The sequence below is a fragment of the Callionymus lyra genome, chromosome 2 (assembly GCF_982586985.1).
Source record: "Callionymus lyra chromosome 2, fCalLyr1.hap1.1, whole genome shotgun sequence".
NCBI classification, from domain to species: Eukaryota; Metazoa; Chordata; class Actinopteri; order Syngnathiformes; family Callionymidae; genus Callionymus; species Callionymus lyra.
In genome coordinates, this window is record NC_141819.1 from 1,410,138 (window position 1) to 1,433,234 (window position 23,097).

Below are 23,097 nucleotides of genomic sequence, written 5' to 3' on the forward strand. Positions count from 1 at the left end.
TCTTGTTCTTCACACTCTTGTTCTTCACACTCTTGTTCTTTACACTCTTGTTCTTTACACTCTTGTTCTTTACACTCTTGTTCTTCACACTCTTGTTCTTTACACTCTTGTTCTTTACACTCTTGTTCTTTACACTCTTGTTCTTCAAACTCTTGTTCTTCACACTCTTGTTCTTTACACTCTTGTTCTTTACACTCTTGTTCTTTACACTCTTGCTCTTTACACTCTTGTTCTTCACACTCTTGTTCTTCACACTCTTGTTCTTCACACTCTTGTTCTTTACACTCTTGTTCTTCACACTCTTGTTCTTTACACTCTTGTTCTTCACACTCTTGTTCTTTACACTCTTGTTCTTCACACTCTTGTTCTTTACACTCTTGTTCTTTACACTCTTGTTCTTTACACTCTTGTTCTTCACTCTTGTTCTTTACACTCTTGTTCTTTACACTCTTGTTCTTTACACTCTTGTTCTTTACACTCTTGTTCTTCACACTCTTGTTCTTTACACTCTTGTTCTTTACACTCTTGTTCTTCACACTCTTGTTCTTTACACTCTTGTTCTTCACACTCTTGTTCTTTACACTATTGTTCTTTACACTCTTGTTCTTTACACTTTTGTTCTTCACTCTCGTTCTTTACACTCTTGTTCTTTACACTCTTGTTCTTTACACTCTTGTTCTTCACACTCTTGTTCTTCACTCTTGTTCTTTACACTCTTGTTCTTTACACTCTTGTTCTTTACACTCTTGTTCTTCACACTCTTGTTCTTCACACTCTTGTTCTTCACACTCTTGTTCTTTACACTCTTGTTCTTCACACTCTTGTTCTTCACACTCTTGTTCTTTACACTCTTGTTCTTCACACTCTTGTTCTTTACACTCTTGTTCTTCACACTCTTGTTCTTTACACTCTTGTTCTTTACACTCTTGTTCTTTACACTCTTGTTCTTTACACTCTTGTTCTTTACACTCTTGTTCTTTACACTCTTGTTCTTCACACTCTTGTTCTTTACACTCTTGTTCTTCACACTCTTGTTCTTCACTCTTGTTCTTTACACTCTTGTTCTTTACACTCTTGTTCTTTACACTCTTGTTCTTCACACTCTTGTTCTTCACACTCTTGTTCTTCACACTCTTGTTCTTTACACTCTTGTTCTTCACACTCTTGTTCTTCACACTCTTGTTCTTTACACTCTTGTTCTTCACACTCTTGTTCTTTACACTCTTGTTCTTCAAACTCTTGTTCTTTACACTCTTGTTCTTTACACTCTTGTTCTTTACACTCTTGTTCTTTACACTCTTGTTCTTTACACTCTTGTTCTTCACACTCTTGTTCTTCAAACTCTTGTTCTTTACACTCTTGTTCTTCACACTCTTGTTCTTTACACTCTTGTTCTTCACACTCTTGTTCTTTACACTCTTGTTCTTCACACTCTTGTTCTTCACACTCTTGTTCTTCACACTCTTGTTCTTCACACTCTTGTTCTTTACACTCTTGTTCTTTACACTCTTGTTCTTCACTCTTGTTCTTTACACTCTTGTTCTTTACACTCTTGTTCTTTACACTCTTGTTCTTCACACTCTTGTTCTTCAAACTCTTGTTCTTTACACTCTTGTTCTTCACACTCTTGTTCTTTACACTCTTGTTCTTCACACTCTTGTTCTTTACACTCTTGTTCTTCACACTCTTGTTCTTCACACTCTTGTTCTTCACACTATTGTTCTTCACACTCTTGTTCTTCACACTCTTGTTCTTTACACTCTTGTTCTTTACACTCTTGTTCTTTACACTCTTGTTCTTTACACTCTTGTTCTTTACACTCTTGTTCTTCACACTCTTGTTCTTCACACTCTTGTTCTTTACACTCTTGTTCTTTACACTCTTGTTCTTCACACTCTTGTTCTTCACACTCTTGTTCTTCACACTCTTGTTCTTTACACTCTTGTTCTTTACACTCTTGTTCTTCACACTCTTGTTCTTTACACTCTTGTTCTTTACACTCTTGTTCTTCACACTCTTGTTCTTTACACTCTTGTTCTTTACACTCTTGTTCTTTACACTCTTGTTCTTTACACTCTTGTTCTTCACTCTTGTTCTTTACACTCTTGTTCTTTACACTCTTGTTCTTTACACTCTTGTTCTTTACACTCTTGTTCTTTACACTCTTGTTCTTCACACTCTTGTTCTTTACACTCTTGTTCTTCACACTCTTGTTCTTTACACTATTGTTCTTTACACTCTTGTTCTTTACACTTTTGTTCTTCACTCTTGTTCTTTACACTCTTGTTCTTTACACTCTTGTTCTTTACACTCTTGTTCTTCACTCTTGTTCTTTACACTCTTGTTCTTTACACTCTTGTTCTTTACACTCTTGTTCTTCACACTCTTGTTCTTCACACTCTTGTTCTTCACACTCTTGTTCTTTACACTCTTGTTCTTTACACTCTTGTTCTTCACACTCTTGTTCTTTACACTCTTGTTCTTCACACTCTTGTTCTTCACACTCTTGTTCTTTACACTCTTGTTCTTTACACTCTTGTTCTTCACACTCTTGTTCTTCAAACTCTTGTTCTTTACACTCTTGTTCTTTACACTCTTGTTCTTCACACTCTTGTTCTTTACACTCTTGTTCTTCACACTCTTGTTCTTCACACTCTTGTTCTTTACACTCTTGTTCTTTACACTCTTGTTCTTCACACTCTTGTTCTTTACACTCTTGTTCTTTACACTCTTGTTCTTTACACTCTTGTTCTTTACACTCTTGCTCTTTACACTCTTGTTCTTCACACTCTTGTTCTTCACACTCTTGTTCTTCACACTCTTGTTCTTTACACTCTTGTTCTTCACACTCTTGTTCTTTACACTCTTGTTCTTTACACTCTTGTTCTTTACACTCTTGTTCTTCACACTCTTGTTCTTTACACTCTTGTTCTTCACACTCTTGTTCTTTACACTCTTGTTCTTTACACTCTTGTTCTTTACACTCTTGTTCTTCACACTCTTGTTCTTTACACTCTTGTTCTTCACACTCTTGTTCTTTACACTATTGTTCTTTACACTCTTGTTCTTTACACTTTTGTTCTTCACTCTCGTTCTTTACACTCTTGTTCTTTACACTCTTGTTCTTTACACTCTTGTTCTTTACACTCTTGTTCTTCACTCTTGTTCTTTACACTCTTGTTCTTCACACTCTTGTTCTTTACACTCTTGCTCTTTACACTCTTGTTCTTCAAACTCTTGTTCTTTACACTCTTGTTCTTTACACTCTTGTTCTTTACACTCTTGTTCTTTACACTCTTGCTCTTTACACTCTTGTTCTTCACACTCTTGTTCTTCACACTCTTGTTCTTCACACTCTTGTTCTTTACACTCTTGTTCTTCACACTCTTGTTCTTTACACTCTTGTTCTTCACACTCTTGTTCTTTACACTCTTGTTCTTCACACTCTTGTTCTTTACACTCTTGTTCTTTACACTCTTGTTCTTTACACTCTTGTTCTTCACTCTTGTTCTTTACACTCTTGTTCTTTACACTCTTGTTCTTTACACTCTTGTTCTTTACACTCTTGTTCTTCACACTCTTGTTCTTTACACTCTTGTTCTTTACACTCTTGTTCTTCACACTCTTGTTCTTTACACTCTTGTTCTTCACACTCTTGTTCTTTACACTATTGTTCTTTACACTCTTGTTCTTTACACTTTTGTTCTTCACTCTTGTTCTTTACACTCTTGTTCTTTACACTCTTGTTCTTTACACTCTTGTTCTTTACACTCTTGTTCTTTACACTCTTGTTCTTCACTCTTGTTCTTTACACTCTTGTTCTTAACACTCTTGTTCTTTACACTCTTGTTCTTCACACTCTTGTTCTTCACACTCTTGTTCTTCACACTCTTGTTCTTTACACTCTTGTTCTTCACACTCTTGTTCTTCACACTCTTGTTCTTCACACTCTTGTTCTTCACACTCTTGTTCTTTACACTCTTGTTCTTTACACTCTTGTTCTTTACACTCTTGTTCTTTACACTCTTGTTCTTTACACTCTTGTTCTTTACACTCTTGTTCTTTACACTCTTGTTCTTTACACTCTTGTTCTTCACACTCTTGTTCTTTACACTCTTGTTCTTCAAACTCTTGTTCTTTACACTCTTGTTCTTCACACTCTTGTTCTTTAAACTCTTGTTCTTTAGACTCTTGTTCTTCACACTCTTGTTCTTTACACTCTTGTTCTTCAAACTCTTGTTCTTTACACTCTTGTTCTTTACACTCTTGTTCTTTACACTCTTGTTCTTTACACTCTTGTTCTTTACACTCTTGTTCTTTACACTCTTGTTCTTCACACTCTTGTTCTTCAAACTCTTGTTCTTTACACTCTTGTTCTTCACACTCTTGTTCTTTACACTCTTGTTCTTCACACTCTTGTTCTTTACACTCTTGTTCTTTACACTCTTGTTCTTTACACTCTTGTTCTTCACACTCTTGTTCTTCACACTCTTGTTCTTTACACTCTTGTTCTTTACACTCTTGTTCTTCACACTCTTGTTCTTTACACTCTTGTTCTTTACACTCTTGTTCTTCACACTCTTGTTCTTTACACTCTTGTTCTTTACACTCTTGTTCTTCACACTCTTGTTCTTCACACTCTTGTTCTTTACACTCTTGTTCTTTACACTCTTGTTCTTCACACTCTTGTTCTTTACACTCTTGTTCTTCACACTCTTGTTCTTCACACTCTTGTTCTTTACACTCTTGTTCTTCACACTCTTGTTCTTTACACTCTTGTTCTTCACACTCTTGTTCTTCACACTCTTGTTCTTTACACTCTTGTTCTTTACACTCTTGTTCTTCACACTCTTGTTCTTTACACTCTTGTTCTTCACACTCTTGTTCTTCACACTCTTGTTCTTCACACTCTTGTTCTTCACACTCTTGTTCTTTACACTCTTGTTCTTCACACTCTTGTTCTTCACACTCTTGTTCTTTACACTCTTGTTCTTTACACTCTTGTTCTTCACACTCTTGTTCTTTACACTCTTGTTCTTTACACTCTTGTTCTTCACACTCTTGTTCTTTACACTCTTGTTCTTTACACTCTTGTTCTTCACACTCTTGTTCTTCACACTCTTGTTCTTCACACTCTTGTTCTTTACACTCTTGTTCTTTACACTCTTGTTCTTCACACTCTTGTTCTTTACACTCTTGTTCTTCACACTCTTGTTCTTTACACTCTTGTTCTTTACACTCTTGTTCTTTACACTCTTGTTCTTTACACTCTTGTTCTTCACACTCTTGTTCTTTACACTCTTGTTCTTTACACTCTTGTTCTTCACACTCTTGTTCTTTACACTCTTGTTCTTTACACTCTTGTTCTTCACACTCTTGTTCTTTACACTCTTGTTCTTTACACTCTTGTTCTTTACACTCTTGTTCTTCACACTCTTGTTCTTTACACTCTTGTTCTTTACACTCTTGTTCTTCACACTCTTGTTCTTTACACTCTTGTTCTTCACACTCTTGTTCTTTACACTCTTGTTCTTTACACTCTTGTTCTTTACACTCTTGTTCTTTACACTCTTGTTCTTCACTCTTGTTCTTTACACTCTTGTTCTTTACACTCTTGTTCTTTACACTCTTGTTCTTCACTCTTGTTCTTTACACTCTTGTTCTTTACACTCTTGTTCTTTACACTCTTGTTCTTCACACTCTTGTTCTTCACACTCTTGTTCTTCACACTCTTGTTCTTTACACTCTTGTTCTTTACACTCTTGTTCTTTACACTCTTGTTCTTTACACTCTTGTTCTTTACACTCTTGTTCTTCACTCTTGTTCTTTACACTCTTGTTCTTTACACTCTTGTTCTTTACACTCTTGTTCTTCACACTCTTGTTCTTCACACTCTTGTTCTTCACACTCTTGTTCTTTACACTCTTGTTCTTTACACTCTTGTTCTTTACACTCTTGTTCTTTACACTCTTGTTCTTTACACTCTTGTTCTTTACACTCTTGTTCTTTACACTCTTGTTCTTCACACTCTTGTTCTTTACACTCTTGTTCTTTACACTCTTGTTCTTTACACTCTTGTTCTTCACACTCTTGTTCTTCACACTCTTGTTCTTTACACTCTTGTTCTTCACACTCTTGTTCTTTACACTCTTGTTCTTCACACTCTTGTTCTTTACACTCTTGTTCTTTACACTCTTGTTCTTCACACTCTTGTTCTTTACACTCTTGTTCTTTACACTCTTGTTCTTCACACTCTTGTTCTTTACACTCTTGTTCTTTACACTCTTGTTCTTTACACTCTTGTTCTTCACACTCTTGTTCTTTACACTCTTGTTCTTTACACTCTTGTTCTTCACACTCTTGTTCTTTACACTCTTGTTCTTCACACTCTTGTTCTTTACACTCTTGTTCTTTACACTCTTGTTCTTTACACTCTTGTTCTTTACACTCTTGTTCTTTACACTCTTGTTCTTCAAACTCTTGTTCTTTACACTCTTGTTCTTCACACTCTTGTTCTTCACACTCTTGTTCTTTACACTCTTGTTCTTCACACTCTTGTTCTTTACACTCTTGTTCTTTACACTCTTGTTCTTCACACTCTTGTTCTTCACACTCTTGTTCTTTACACTCTTGTTCTTTACACTCTTGTTCTTCACACTCTTGTTCTTTACACTCTTGTTCTTCACACTCTTGTTCTTCACACTCTTGTTCTTTACACTCTTGTTCTTTACACTCTTGTTCTTCACACTCTTGTTCTTTACACTCTTGTTCTTCACACTCTTGTTCTTCACACTCTTGTTCTTTACACTCTTGTTCTTTACACTCTTGTTCTTCACACTCTTGTTCTTTACACTCTTGTTCTTCACACTCTTGTTCTTCACACTCTTGTTCTTTACACTCTTGTTCTTTACACTCTTGTTCTTTACACTCTTGTTCTTCACACTCTTGTTCTTTACACTCTTGTTCTTTACACTCTTGTTCTTCACACTCTTGTTCTTTACACTCTTGTTCTTCACACTCTTGTTCTTCACACTCTTGTTCTTTACACTCTTGTTCTTTACACTCTTGTTCTTTACACTCTTGTTCTTCACACTCTTGTTCTTTACACTCTTGTTCTTCACACTCTTGTTCTTTACACTCTTGTTCTTTACACTCTTGTTCTTTACACTCTTGTTCTTCACACTCTTGTTCTTTACACTCTTGTTCTTTACACTCTTGTTCTTCACACTCTTGTTCTTTACACTCTTGTTCTTTACACTCTTGTTCTTCACACTCTTGTTCTTTACACTCTTGTTCTTTACACTCTTGTTCTTTACACTCTTGTTCTTTACACTCTTGTTCTTCACACTCTTGTTCTTTACACTCTTGTTCTTTACACTCTTGTTCTTCACACTCTTGTTCTTTACACTCTTGTTCTTTACACTCTTGTTCTTTACACTCTTGTTCTTTACACTCTTGTTCTTCACACTCTTGTTCTTTACACTCTTGTTCTTTACACTCTTGTTCTTTACACTCTTGTTCTTTACACTCTTGTTCTTCACACTCTTGTTCTTTACACTCTTGTTCTTTACACTCTTGTTCTTCACACTCTTGTTCTTTACACTCTTGTTCTTTACACTCTTGTTCTTTACACTCTTGTTCTTCACACTCTTGTTCTTTACACTCTTGTTCTTTACACTCTTGTTCTTCACACTCTTGTTCTTTACACTCTTGTTCTTTACACTCTTGTTCTTCACACTCTTGTTCTTTACACTCTTGTTCTTTACACTCTTGTTCTTTACACTCTTGTTCTTTACACTCTTGTTCTTCACACTCTTGTTCTTTACACTCTTGTTCTTCACACTCTTGTTCTTTACACTCTTGTTCTTCACACTCTTGTTCTTTACACTCTTGTTCTTTACACTCTTGTTCTTTACACTCTTGTTCTTCACACTCTTGTTCTTCACACTCTTGTTCTTTACACTCTTGTTCTTCACACTCTTGTTCTTCACACTCTTGTTCTTTACACTCTTGTTCTTTACACTCTTGTTCTTCACACTCTTGTTCTTTACACTCTTGTTCTTCACACTCTTGTTCTTTACACTCTTGTTCTTTACACTCTTGTTCTTCACTCTTGTTCTTTACACTCTTGTTCTTTACACTCTTGTTCTTTACACTCTTGTTCTTTACACTCTTGTTCTTCACTCTTGTTCTTTACACTCTTGTTCTTTACACTCTTGTTCTTTACACTCTTGTTCTTTACACTCTTGTTCTTTACACTCTTGTTCTTTACACTCTTGTTCTTCACACTCTTGTTCTTTACACTCTTGTTCTTTACACTCTTGTTCTTTACACTCTTGTTCTTCACACTCTTGTTCTTTACACTCTTGTTCTTCACACTCTTGTTCTTCACACTCTTGTTCTTTACACTCTTGTTCTTTACACTCTTGTTCTTCACACTCTTGTTCTTTACACTCTTGTTCTTTACACTCTTGTTCTTCACACTTTTGTTCTTCACACTCTTGTTCTTCAAACTCTTGTTCTTTACACTCTTGTTCTTCACACTCTTGTTCTTTACACTCTTGTTCTTCACACTCTTGTTCTTCACACTCTTGTTCTTCACACTCTTGTTCTTTACACTCTTGTTCTTTACACTCTTGTTCTTCAAACTCTTGTTCTTTACACTCTTGTTCTTCACACTCTTGTTCTTCACACTCTTGTTCTTTACACTCTTGTTCTTCACACTCTTGTTCTTTACACTCTTGTTCTTCACACTCTTGTTCTTCACACTCTTGTTCTTTACACTCTTGTTCTTTACACTCTTGTTCTTTACACTCTTGTTCTTTACACTCTTGTTCTTCACACTCTTGTTCTTCACACTCTTGTTCTTCACACTCTTGTTCTTTACACTCTTGTTCTTCACACTCTTGTTCTTCACACTCTTGTTCTTTACACTCTTGTTCTTCACTCTTGTTCTTTACACTCTTGTTCTTTACACTCTTGTTCTTTACACTCTTGTTCTTCACTCTTGTTCTTCACACTCTTGTTCTTTACACTCTTGTTCTTTACACTCTTGTTCTTCACACTTTTGTTCTTCACACTCTTGTTCTTCAAACTCTTGTTCTTTACACTCTTGTTCTTCACACTCTTGTTCTTTACACTCTTGTTCTTCACACTCTTGTTCTTCACACTCTTGTTCTTCACACTCTTGTTCTTTACACTCTTGTTCTTTACACTCTTGTTCTTCAAACTCTTGTTCTTTACACTCTTGTTCTTCACACTCTTGTTCTTCACACTCTTGTTCTTTACACTCTTGTTCTTCACACTCTTGTTCTTTACACTCTTGTTCTTCACACTTTTGTTCTTCACACTCTTGTTCTTCAAACTCTTGTTCTTTACACTCTTGTTCTTCACACTCTTGTTCTTTACACTCTTGTTCTTCACACTCTTGTTCTTCACACTCTTGTTCTTCACACTCTTGTTCTTTACACTCTTGTTCTTTACACTCTTGTTCTTCAAACTCTTGTTCTTTACACTCTTGTTCTTCACACTCTTGTTCTTCACACTCTTGTTCTTTACACTCTTGTTCTTCACACTCTTGTTCTTTACACTCTTGTTCTTCACACTCTTGTTCTTCACACTCTTGTTCTTTACACTCTTGTTCTTTACACTCTTGTTCTTTACACTCTTGTTCTTTACACTCTTGTTCTTCACACTCTTGTTCTTCACACTCTTGTTCTTCACACTCTTGTTCTTTACACTCTTGTTCTTCACACTCTTGTTCTTCACACTCTTGTTCTTTACACTCTTGTTCTTCACTCTTGTTCTTTACACTCTTGTTCTTTACACTCTTGTTCTTTACACTCTTGTTCTTCACTCTTGTTCTTCACACTCTTGTTCTTTACACTCTTGTTCTTTACACTCTTGTTCTTCACACTTTTGTTCTTCACACTCTTGTTCTTCAAACTCTTGTTCTTTACACTCTTGTTCTTCACACTCTTGTTCTTTACACTCTTGTTCTTCACACTCTTGTTCTTCACACTCTTGTTCTTCACACTCTTGTTCTTTACACTCTTGTTCTTTACACTCTTGTTCTTCAAACTCTTGTTCTTTACACTCTTGTTCTTCACACTCTTGTTCTTCACACTCTTGTTCTTTACACTCTTGTTCTTCACACTCTTGTTCTTTACACTCTTGTTCTTCACACTCTTGTTCTTCACACTCTTGTTCTTTACACTCTTGTTCTTTACACTCTTGTTCTTTACACTCTTGTTCTTTACACTCTTGTTCTTCACACTCTTGTTCTTCACACTCTTGTTCTTCACACTCTTGTTCTTTACACTCTTGTTCTTCACACTCTTGTTCTTCACACTCTTGTTCTTTACACTCTTGTTCTTCACACTCTTGTTCTTCACACTCTTGTTCTTCACACTCTTGTTCTTCACACTCTTGTTCTTCACACTCTTGTTCTTCACTCTTGTTCTTTACACTCTTGTTCTTTACACTCTTGTTCTTCACACTCTTGTTCTTCACACTCTTGTTCTTCACACTCTTGTTCTTGTATGAGTGAGTGACAGTTGAGAGAAGAGCTTGATGAATCATTGTCAGAAAAACTCTTTGCAAGAGTTTTCACAGACAAATCAGTTGGACAGGAAACAGAATCAGACTCACACCACCCAGATATTTTCCATTTCTTCCGCCCTCTTTTATTCAGTTTGTTCACGGTAAGATTCATTGTGCAGGTTACATCTCAGCCTCGGCATCAGCAGTTCAAACAGTCTTACAGATAACAGTCACTTATTGCTGAAATGGGAAAAAAAAAGTAAAAAAAACCTTCCTAGAGGGAAAAGATAGAATGTTGCGGCTTCCAAACACAAACTTTTCGCCGCTGAGAGTATGAGGTTGGGTCCTCAGGTACGTAGATTTATGACGCGCTTTGGTTTCCTTGTGATAACAGATACGCTGAGATCCAGATATGCTTTTGGTGCATTTATTGTTATACAAACAGCACAGTGTAGCGTGTAGCGTGCAGCGCTTTCCAAAGTCTTTCTGATAGGACGGCGAGTATCCGTTGATGCACTGCTGATCACACTTGGGGGTGTCCGTCTCGCCCTGGCAGGGAGGTCGTGTTCCGTTTACGTGGTGTTCGCATGGAGCAATGGTGTAGCTTGTAGCGTGTAGCGTTGAAGCGTTGAAGTGTGTAGCGTTGAAGCCTGTAGCGTTGAAGCGTGTAGCGTTGAAGCCTGTAGCGTTGAAGCGTGTAGCGTTGAAGCCTGTAGCGTTGAAGCCTGTAGCGTTGAAGCGTGTAGCGTTGAAGCCTGTAGCGTTGAAGCGTGTAGCGTTGAAGCCTGTAGCGTTGAAGCGTGTAGCGTTGAAGCCTGTAGCGTTGAAGCGTGTAGCGTTGAAGCCTGTAGCGTTGAAGCGTGTAGCGTTGAAGCCTGTAGCGTTGAAGCGTGTAGCGTTGAAGCCTGTAGCGTTGAAGCGTGTAGCGTTGAAGCCTGTAGCGTTGAAGCGTGTAGCGTTGAAGCCTGTAGCGTTGAAGCGTGTAGCGTTGAAGCCTGTAGCGTTGAAGCGTGTAGCGTTGAAGCCTGTAGCGTTGAAGCGTGTAGCGTTGAAGCCTGTAGCGTTGAAGCGTGTAGCGTTGAAGCCTGTAGCGTTGAAGCGTGTAGCGTTGAAGCCTGTAGCGTTGAAGCGTGTAGCGTTGAAGCCTGTAGCGTTGAAGCGTGTAGCGTTGAAGCCTGTAGCGTTGAAGCGTGTAGCGTTGAAGCCTGTAGCGTTGAAGCGTGTAGCGTTGAAGCCTGTAGCGTTGAGGCCTGTAGCGTTGAAGCCTGTAGCGTTGAAGCGTGTAGCGTTGAAGCGTGTAGTGTTGAAGCCTGTAGCGTTGAAGCCTGTAGCGTTGAAGCCTGTAGCGTTGAAGCGTGTAGTGTTGAAGCCTGTAGTGTTGAAGCCTGTAGTGTTGAAGCCTGTAGCGTTGAAGCGTGTAGCGTTGAAGCCTGTAGCGTTGAAGCCTGTAGCGTTGAAGCCTGTAGCGTTCAACAAAAATTACGGCTACTTCCAACCTTGACTCTCTCTCTCTCTCTCGCGTCACCTGTGAGTGCCACCTTTACACACACACCTCCGCACGCACACACGCCTACTCCCATGTGAACCGCCCTCTGCAACACACACTCACTCAAACACACCGTGCAGCACATCTTCAGCCTGTATGTCTCTTACAGATAGAAACCCTTTCCCAGCAAGAAGCCAAAATTACATGTATATACTACACTTCCTGACATTTCCAATTTGTAAACACTCGGCTCATAACTTTTGTCTTGGTGGACCTTTCAGTTACAGCGTCAAAATAAACTGGAATGTCATTGATACAGTTTAGACTTTGCATTCTGAGTCATCTTCTGATGGCACGACTCGTATTGTTCCATGGCTGTAGTGACATGAGCAGCTACCTCCATTCTTCCACTAATCTGTTTCTCAAGACTCCACCTCCACACCACCACCATAACTGGGATCGAATGACATGTTTCAAGGCGTTCTTTGACAAGTTAACAGTGTGATCACAGAGCGATGCATTCAACCTCCCATAATCCCTGCAGACGCCATCACCACAGGATGATCGAGAGTAGCAAACAAATGTGCCCCCTGTCGGTGGATGGAACAAGAAGGGTCGAGACGTTGATCCGATTATGGGGTACCTTTGAGCATATGGCATGCAGTAACTGCTCACTTTGAAACCCTGAGACATGTTCATTACACATGACGAGTTTCCAATCGGTTCAACCAGTGTTACTGCTGCCCTCGGTCTCATGCAAACTACACAATCCTTTCTGATGGATCTGGCGATGTTTACAACACGCTCAAGGTAGAGATTGTTATCAATAGTGAGTCCTGTGTCAACTGCCAACAATTCTTTGATGGTTTCTCCGTAGGTATGAACTACAATACCTTGGGCAGGTCTAACTTCGCCTTTTCTGGATACTGTTACTGTGGCCTTTGGGAGGAGGTGTGTCTTGGTTTCTAAAGTTGGTTGGTAGCATACTTTTATTGGGATGAATGGATCTGGACCAATAGTGTCAAAACGCTACAATCTGTTTTGTCTTTGTTTTTGGAGTTCCGACATCGCTTTAAAAGTGAATATCAGATTCATTCCACTGTGCGCCATGTACACTTTATCTTTCCAATTTTTCATTTGGTATTTGGCCAATAATCACCGCTTTCTGTTGTCACATAATTGTCTCATCCCCACCATGCATCTTTCTTGCCCGAGGTTTCTTTGGACATGAGATAGAACCAATATTTTGACCATTCATTGAACCGTACAATTTTTACTTTTTTGCTGGTTGTCTCAGTGTGGAAGTTAGATAACGGGATTGTCAAAACCTTGTCATTAGTTAGTTGTCTAAGATTGATAAAGGTGCCCGTATATTGTTGTAGCTGACCAATGTCTTCTATGGCTTTGTGTGGGAGACATCCTGGGTATGTCCTGCCTAAGTTAACACCTTCATTGCATTGGGCTACACAGATGCTTGACCCCCCGCAACGACAACTGTCATCGAATTTCTTGTCTCGTTTGCTTCTAGTCAGGTTCTTGGTTTGATCGGAGTTTCCTTCTACTACCTTAGAATTAGGTGGAGAAAGAGGTACAGTGCCAACAAAAAGATGAATATTGTTCCCACAATCATAGTACATGCAATCAGACATTGTCCAAAGTTTCTCAGCCATCTGAACCGAGGTCTCTGTGATTTGTCCATCGTTCTCCTCGAGAGTGTGCGTTTACTGCGGAAAAGCTCTCGTTTGGTCTGTTGGAGTGAAGGGCAGTCGGGCTCAGAAAAAAACCTTTCCTCACTCGTCTGTCTTTTTGACCAGTTGAAATTCGACAGGGGCGCTGTGGTCTTTCGTAGGAGTGACAAGGCTGCCGGGCTCAGCAAAAAAACGTTATCGCTCTGTCTTTTTTTGACCTGTTGAAACGTGGCAGGGGCTCCGGAACCGTCAGGACCAGGAGGCAGTCGTCGAAGTTTACACCAGGATTGATGAATCCAACCGGTTCAGCCGTCGACCTTTACTGCCGTTGGACTGACAGCCACGACCTCGTAAGGACCGTCCCAATGTTGACTGTCCCACCTGGGTCGTCGCAACACTTTTAGAAACAACAAGTCTCCAATTTGCAACTGGAACGTCTGTGGGTCAGAAAAAACTGGCAGATCATTGTGCTTACGAACGTTTTTCTGTTCATACAGTCTTCTCATGTGTACCGGAATTGACCCTCCTGTTATACTCTGACCTTGGTGTGCAAGATCAGGTAGGTCAGATCAGGTCTTTTTGTTTCTCTCATTGTTTTCACAAGTCTCGATTTCACTGTACCATTGGTTCTTTCAACCAGTCCTGCGGACTGGGGGTGGTATACACACTGTCGTTTCAAATCAATGTTCAGGAGTTCACCAACTTTTGTTACAGCTTTGTTCAGAAAATGTGAAACATTGTCGCTTCGAATGAGCGATGGAATGCCAAATGTAGGAATAATTCGACCACACAGTGCTTTAACAACTTGTTTTGCATCAGCATGTGCTGTTGGAAAGATCTCTACCCATCTTGAAAACACATCAATGATTACCAAACAATATTGTTTCCCTTGTGCTTTGTTTAGTTCAATGTAATCCATGTGTATGGTGTGAAATGGTTCTGGTGGTTCTGGGAACTTTCCTTGTTTGGGTCTTAAATACCCTTGTGCATTGTTTTTTATGCAAATAAGGCACTTATGACAAAAAAAAATTGAATATAAAATGAACCCTAGAACGTGGTAACGCTGCTTCACTTGGGCTACCATCCCTCCTGTTGAGACATGGCTCAAACCATGACTCAGTTTTGCTGCCCATTCGAACATGGACTTTGGTAACCACGGTTCCCCATCTGATAGTGTACTCAGACCTTTCGAATTTGTTTTAGCACCTTGTTTTCCCCAATATGTCTTCTCTGTGTGAGGTGCGTTTTGTGGTCTGCTTATTAACACTTAGTTTTCTTTCACAGGTGTTTCTTGTGAGGATGTGGTTTTCTGTGCAAGCATTGTTCCAACTTGTGGTACAATGTGCTGCATCTTTTGCAGCCCGATCAGCCAGTCTGTCCAATAGTGACTGGATCATTTCCTGTTAAATGTGCTTCACATTTACATATTGCCAACTTATTTGGCAGTTGGATGGCATGCAACAAGTTTACGAGTAATTCTTTGTGAGCTACTTCTCTTCCTGTAGTTGTTTTAAACCCTCTTCTCGCCCACTGTTGACAAAACACGTGCACAGAACCGTATCCATATTGACTATCATTCAAAAATGTCACATGCCTTTATAAGGGCTGCCAGCTCAGCTGCCTGAGCTGAACTAGTAGATTTTAATTTCCCTTGATAAAGTATTTTATTTGCGGTCGTCACTGCGTACCCCACTTTGTTTTTTCCTTTTTTATCTTTGGTCGCTGAACTGTCAACAAATACTACGGTTCCTTTCGTTAAAGGTGTATCCGTCGAGTCTGGTCGTGGTTTAGTTAGAATTTGGACTTGGCTTCCACAGTCATGTGAGTGCCATCTAGTGGTGTGGGCACTAATGACGCTGGATAGAGTGCTCCACACCTGACGATGTTAATGTGTCCCTGAGATAACAATACAGCAGTGCAATGTAGACGTCGAGCAGGTGATAAGAACTGCATTTTCGTTTCCAACAGTAAGACTGATACAGCGTGTGGTACTTTCAGAGTCAACGCGTGAAACAGGACGACCTCGGCGGACGCTTGCACAGCGAGCGCCGCAGAGATGCTCGGCTTGTACACCTTCTGGCGTCGTTCGTGCCACTGGATCCAACTGTTGTGAATAATATGCAACTGGTCTCATCTTGCTGCCATGTTTCTGCATCAGGACTGATGTCATGAATCCTCCTTTTGCTGTTACTGTTTGCTCGAAGGGTTTCGTGTCGTCTGGTGAAGCCAATACACCTGAATTAATCAGCTCCTGCTTTACCTCCATCAAAGCTTTGTCTCCCACTGGTGTCCATTTTATCTTTTCCATCATAGCAAGAGGTCTGGTGATTTATGAGTAATTTGGTAGCCATGCTCTGAAATAATTACATAAACCCAAAAAAGACATCATTTGTTTCTTTGTCTGCGGCTTCGGTGCTTTAGAAACATCCTGTTTCTGTTCATCACCCACCACTCGTCCACTTCCTGTGAGAGTGTGACCTAAATATGTGACTTCTTTTTTCCACAACTGCATTTTAGCTTTTGAAACTTTGTTTCCTGTTTCATACAAATACTGCAACAACGCAAGAGCGTCCGTTTTGCAGTTTTGTTCCTGAGTTTCTGCCGTTATCAAAATGTCATCAACATAAGTGATTACTGGACTATGTTGAGGTGGTTCAAAACCAAAGGTAAGGTAAGGTAAAACTTTATTGATCCCTCAGGAGGTCTCCTTCGGGAAATTGTTTTTTACCAATAGCCAGCAATTTTTCATAAACAATATAATAAAAAATAAAAAATAAAATAATAAGAAGAACATAAAGAGAAAGAACAAGATGACACAATCTAAGTCTAAAGATAAAGACAAAGAACATAGGTCAAAGAATAACAACAAAGACAAAGATACAAAGACTAACATAGAACATCCAGATACTTTCACTCCACTCCTGCCCCCAAACTCAGAATTGTACAATTTAATAGCCCGAGGAATGAATGAGTCCCTGAGTCTATTAGTGTTGCATTCGTTCTTCATCTGCTTCTCTGCTCACTGATGACAGTGTTCAGAGGATGACTGTCATCATCATGATGGACAGTAGTTTGTTCAATGATCTCAGCAACTGTCACCAGTGAGTCCAGCTTCATGCCAACCACAGAACCAGCCCTCCTGATCAACCTGTTGACCTGTTGACCTGTTGACCTGTTGACCTGTTGACCTGTTGACACTCCTCTTGGACACATTTCCACCCCAACACACCACAGCATAGAACACTGGCCACCACAGACTGGTAGAACATGTAGAGGAGCTTCTTGCAGATGTTAAATGATCGAAGCCTCCTCAGAAAGTACTTCTACTCTGAACCTTCTTATATACATGGTCTGTGTTGCAGGACCAGTTTACTGTCCATCCACACACCGAGGTACTTATAGTTGTCCACTATCTCCACCTCGTCGCCTCTGATGGACACTGGACGTGGCTTAGTCCTCGACCTCCCGAAGTCCAAGACCAGCTCCTTGGTCTTTGAGGTGTTCAGCTGCAAGTGGTTCCTCTCACTCCAGTCCACAAAGTCACGTATCAGACTCCTGTACTCGTCTTCGCTGTTGTCCCTGATGCATCCAACAATGGCAGTGTCGTCAGCAACTTCTGGACGAGACTCAGCTCTGAGTTGTAGCAGAAGTCTGAAGTGTAGATGGTGAAGAGGAGAGGGGCCAGTACTGTCCCCTGAGGTGCTCCTGTACTGCACACCACAGTGTCAGACATGATGTCCTTCAGCCTGACATACTGTGGTCCATCAGTAAGATAGTCCGTAATCCAGGAGACCAGACCAGGGTCCACATGCATCTTAGTCAGTTTGTCCTGCAGCAGCGTGGGTTGGATAGTGTTGAAGGCACTAGAAAAGTCCAGGAACAGGATCCTCACTGAACCGCTTCCTTTATCCAAGTGGGAGTAGGTCCGATGCAGGAGGTGAAGGATGGCATCTTCCACACCAACTGCTGGCTGATAGGCAAACTGCAGGGGTCTTGCGTGTGCTGGACTTGTGGCGTGAGATGTTTGAGGACCAGCCGCTCCAGTCTTCATCAGCTGCGAAGTCAGTGCCACCGGTCTGTAATCATTCAGCACACTCGGTCGGGTCTTTTTAGGGACTGGAACGATACAGGAAGTCTTCCACAGAGTTGGTACTTTCCCCAGCCGTAGACTGAGGTTGAAGACATGCTGGAGTGGCTCAGCTAGTTCAGCAGGTCTTTAGCAGTCGAGCAGACACCTTATCAGGACCAGCAGCCTTCCCTGGACGAATCCTCCGAAGTACATCCTGTACCTGGAGTGAGGTGAAGCTGGGAAGTGGTTGTGTGGAGCTGAGGGGGCACAAGAAGGTGGGGCAGGTCCTGAGGCGGGCAGCAGTGAGGGTGAGGTGACCTGCTCAAACCTGTTGAAAAAGTTGTTCAGTCCATTTGCCTCCTCCACCGTGTCCACTGCAGTCAGAGAGGCCTTGGTCTTGTGTCCAGTGATGGTTTTAACACCATCCCAGACTCTCTTATTTCTTCTCGGCTCAGCTTCTCCTCCAACCTCCTCCTGTAGGTGTCCTTCGCCTCCTTCAAGCATCGCTTCACCTCCTGCTGAGCTGACCTCATGGCGTCCCTGTCTCTGCTCCTGAATGCCACTTTCTTCCTGTTAAGGACATCCTTGACCTCCTTTGTTACCCACGGTTTATTATTAGGGTAACAGCGGACAGTCTTAGTAGGGGCGACAACGTCCAAGCAGAAATTTAAATAATCTGTTAGACAGTGTGTCTGACCCTCGATGTCCTCATGAGACCTCAGCAGCACATCCCAGTCTGTTGTTTCAAAGCAGTCTCTGATGGCGTCCTCCACAGCTGGTGTCCACTTTCTGATTGTCTTAGTGGTCACAGTCTGTCTCTGCACCAGAGGAATGTACTGGGACTGAAGGTGGACCAGGTTATGATCGGACCTTCCAAGTAGAGGAAGAGGTTTGGCTCTGTAGGCGTCCTTCAAGTTGGAATAAAGAAGGTCAATTGTCCTGTTATTCCTGGTGGGACAATCCACGGCCTGATGGAAAGTAGGCAGAGTACAGTCCAGGTGGATCAAAGTCTCCAGAGATGATGATAAACGCGTCAGGATGTTGATTCTGAAGTCGAGCTGTCATTGTGTGGATCTTCTCACAGGCAGATGGCGCCGCAGCGCTCGCAGGAATGTAGACACACAGCGATCACGTGACTGAACTCACGCGGTAGATAATATGGACGCATGCTGACAACAGTTCTACATCTTGACAACACAAGACTTTCTTCACAGTAACGTGTCCCGGACTACACCAGCGTTTGTTCACGTACATGATCAGACCTCCTGCTCTGACGGAGCTGAAACCAGGCAGATCCACGAGTGAGTCCGGAGTCAGTGAGTGAGCCACGTCTCCGTGAAGATCAACAAGCTGCTCTCTCTGTAGATCCTCTGGTTGTTGAGGACAAACAGCTCGTCCATCTTATTCGTCAGTGAATTGACGTTCATCGTGATCGTTGGGATTGTTGGTCTGTGACGTCTCCGATTGTCCGTTAGCTTAGCCTTTAGCCTCCTCCCTGCTCGACAGCCTCTGTAACGGCGCTGAAGTTCGATCGGGATCTCATGGCGATCTCCAGCCCGTGCCATTGACTTCAGTGACAGTAGATCCTCTCTTGATCCGTTTAAAAAATTATAGTAAAAAAAATAATAAAAACAGAAAATAATAGAAATTGCTGCTGAGCTACTGGAGAGACAGCCGTCCTCATCGGCGCCTTTAATGACCAGAGACAGCTAAACATCTGACTATGGCCTCTGAGAAAATGGTTGGCGAGTCACAGAATCCCTGTGACAGTCGTGTGAATGTAAATCTCTCCCCTTTGTAGGTAAAAGTAAACCATAACTTTTCTCGTCTACAGGAATGCTCCAAAAAGCATTGCTTAGATCGATTACCGTAAACCATTTTGCTTTTGGATTTAAACTATTCAACAATGTGTGTGGGTTTGGTACATTCGGTGCTCTTGGTTGTACCGCTAGATTTACTGCTCTTAAATCTTGTACTAATCTCCATTTTCCTGTGCTCGCCTTTTTTACTGAGAATATGGGAGTGTTACAAGGTGAGGCAAGGCTTAATTATACCTGAGACTCGTAATTCTGCGATAACATTTTCAATTCCTTCTTCTGCATCTGGTCTGAGCGGGTATTGTCTTATTACAGGGCGATGCTCAGTCTTCCCTTTAATAATTACAGGTGGAGTATTTTTCATTAGACCCACATCCGCGGGTCCTTGACTCCAGAGTTGTTCTGGCAACTTGCTCCCAGCCTCTTCTGTACGTCTCTGCTCAGATGAGTTTGAGGGTTGGTTCTGAGTGTCCAATTCGATCGCACTCGTTGCCACCCAGTATGTTACACCTACTGGTGGATCTGGCGTCCAACTGAGCAGTGGCAGTGATCCCGCAAGATCATCAATGTCTTTCCACTCATGCTCGTGACTCTTCTCCAAGGACACATGTGGGTGTTGTCCTGGTGGAAGAAGTTGTTTTACAGGAGCTGACACCATTGCAGTAGCAAAACCACAGTTATTTTTCCAATACAAGTGTTCTAGGTTTATGACCTGTGGTTCTAGCAGCGAGAAAACTTTGTCATACTAATCAGGGCCAGGATCATCTTTGTGTCTTATAGTTACGTGAAGGCCCTGTTTTCCCTGGATCTCTCCTCCAGGTTCAACTTTTTCTGCAATTTCTCTCAAGAGTTGAGCTGCTCCTGTCATTTCTGTCTCTGGGATGTCTAATAACAGGCGCTGCCTACAGTTATCGGCGGGATGTCACCTACTGAGGCGACCACCCTCCCCTTGTTGTTTGTTTGTATTCTTATTTCTAATTGCGTGATAACATCCCGTCCCAACGAGTTGTGTGGACAAGATGGATGCAGAACTAGTTCCGCCTGCGCTAACCTTAGTGGTCTTTCTGGTGCCACACTGTTCAAAGTGTGTGATAATTGCAAATGTTCAACCGTTCCATGAGCTCCTCCTTCATTTTCTTTGGGTCCCATCGACCCAGTACTGAAACATCAGCACCGGTGTCGACCAGAAAAACTGTTGGATCTCCGTTTACCAGGAGTGTTATTTCAGGCCTTTTGCCAGGCTCTGTTAAATGTCTCAACAAAAGGTCTTGAATTTCAGGTATTTCTTCTTCTCATTCATCAGTTTCACATGGCGGTGCATCTGTTGCCGGTCTAGTCGTTCTTCATCATCAGAGAAGTGTTTTCGTCGGGGTTTATCTCTGCGCTTCCTTTCTCAGGACAATCTCTGGCAAGATGTCCTGTCTTTCCGCAAGTAAAGCATCGACCTTCCTTTAAGAGTCTTCTTTTCTCATTTCCTTTTTTGGTTTGTCATGGGATTTGACTTTATTCTGCCCTGAGTAGAACACGTTTGTTACATGTGTCTGTATTTTATCACTAGTGTTTGGTTTTTCTCGCTTTTTTTCTATCGCTTCGTAATTCCGGGCATATGTGATGTGATCGTTCGCCCAGCCGTCTGCCGGGTCACGTCTTGCTTCCTGATCAATCTGGACAGATCTGGTCTCATTGGGTTCAACAAAAGATTTTTAAAATGTGATTCCCATAGGAGTGGCTGATCTGAATCCACGTTTGTTAAAACATCCATTAACCTGGCTTTGAAGTCGTCTATGTTTTCCTCTTCAGTCCGTCTGCAGGCTGTTATTTGACTAGGATCAGGTCTCTGTGCATAGATCCGTTCACATCTGTCCAAAATGGCATTCAGGGGTAACAGGACTTTCATATGGTAGGACGCCAGCGTTATACCTGTGACCGTAGACGAGATCTCTGATGTCTCTGATGAACTGTCTTATGTCTGCAGCGGGTGTTACAATAGATTGAACTATTTCTTTCAATTCTGCGGGTGTCCGTGGTCTAAAAACAAAGAGTGGTGCTTTGGCGTCGTTATCTGGCATTTGAATCATAGGAATCGCTCCTGTAGTTTGTTCGTTCATATCATGTAGCTTCAGCTCTGACTTCTCTCGTAGTGGAGGCTTCATTTGTTCTGTCCAATCACCGCCCCCCGGATCTATTCAACAACTCACTCAATTCCGTCTCATTGTCAACATCATGAAAACCATTCTGGTTCTGCCACTTGTTCACAAACCTGCAACAACCTTTATTGTCTATTTCTGCCAACTTGACTTTACATATTCGTTCTTCTCTTTCCTTCTACCTATTAATTGCTTCTTCATCCACAGAAGTATATTTGCCTTCTTCGTGTCGCTCTGGTATGTGTCTTGTCGAGTTTTATCAAAGAAAAATGCTAAATGCCTGGTGGGTGTCGAGCTTCTTTCTTTTACTCAAGACTTCCAATTTCTAGGATGGTTTTGTAAACTCTTGGTCAGTTTAACGGCGTTAAGAATCCCAACAACCTCTCAGTGAGAAAATGGTCCTGGTGTCCAATAACACCTCGTACTGCAATCATACTTCCTTAGACAGAGAAGATTTTACTCTTTTCCATATTCTTGTGTCGCAATGACACTTCATATCACAAGGATACAATCCTGTCAGAAAATCTTAACTGAGCTCAATCTCTTCTCCCGGTAGATGATGTCCGACTCCCGGCCTCGTGGGAAAGAGGTCTTCCAGGTTCAGGCGTCGTGGATCTTCCACCGAAGAAAGGAAACAGATCAGTTGGACAGTAAACAGAATCAGACCCACAGCAGCCAGAGGTTGTTTCCACTCATGACAGCAGAACGAACACCGGTGTCTGTTCTCCAGACTGACCAAGAAGTTCTTCCGCCCTCTTTTCAGGTCAAGGTCAGGGTGATACCATAGTCATCTGCTCATCTGACCTCCCGACTCTCTCCTGTTTTCACTGGTTGACACATTAATATTGTGATAAAGCAATATTTCTTTCACAATCATTATGATTGACATGAGTGACAGATGAGAGAAGAGCTTGATGGATCATTATGATTGACATGAGTGACAGTTGAGAGAAGAGCTTGATGGATCATTATGATTGACATGAGTGACAGTTGAGAGAAGAGCTTGATGGATCATTATGATTGACATGAGTGACAGTTGAGAGAAGAGCTTGATGGATCATTATGATTGACATGAGTGACAGATGAGAGAAGAGCTTGATGGATCATTATGATTGACATGAGTGACAGTTGAGAGAAGAGCTTGATGGATCATTATGATTGACATGAGTGACAGATGAGAGAAGAGCTTGATGGATCATTATGAGTGACATGAGAGACAGTTGAGAGAAGAGCTTGATGGATCATTATGATTGACATGAGAGACAGTTGAGAGAAGAGCTTGATGGATCATTATGATTGACATGAGAGACAGTTGAGAGAAGAGCTTGATGGATCATTATGATTGACA

General features: G+C 41.1%; 1 pseudogene; it reads right to left on the reverse strand.

The window, feature by feature from the left end:
- Positions 1-14,021: 14,021 nt before the first annotated feature.
- On the reverse strand, positions 14,022-22,183 carry LOC148085035 (uncharacterized; annotated as a pseudogene).
- Between the last annotated feature and the right edge of the window lie 914 nt (positions 22,184-23,097).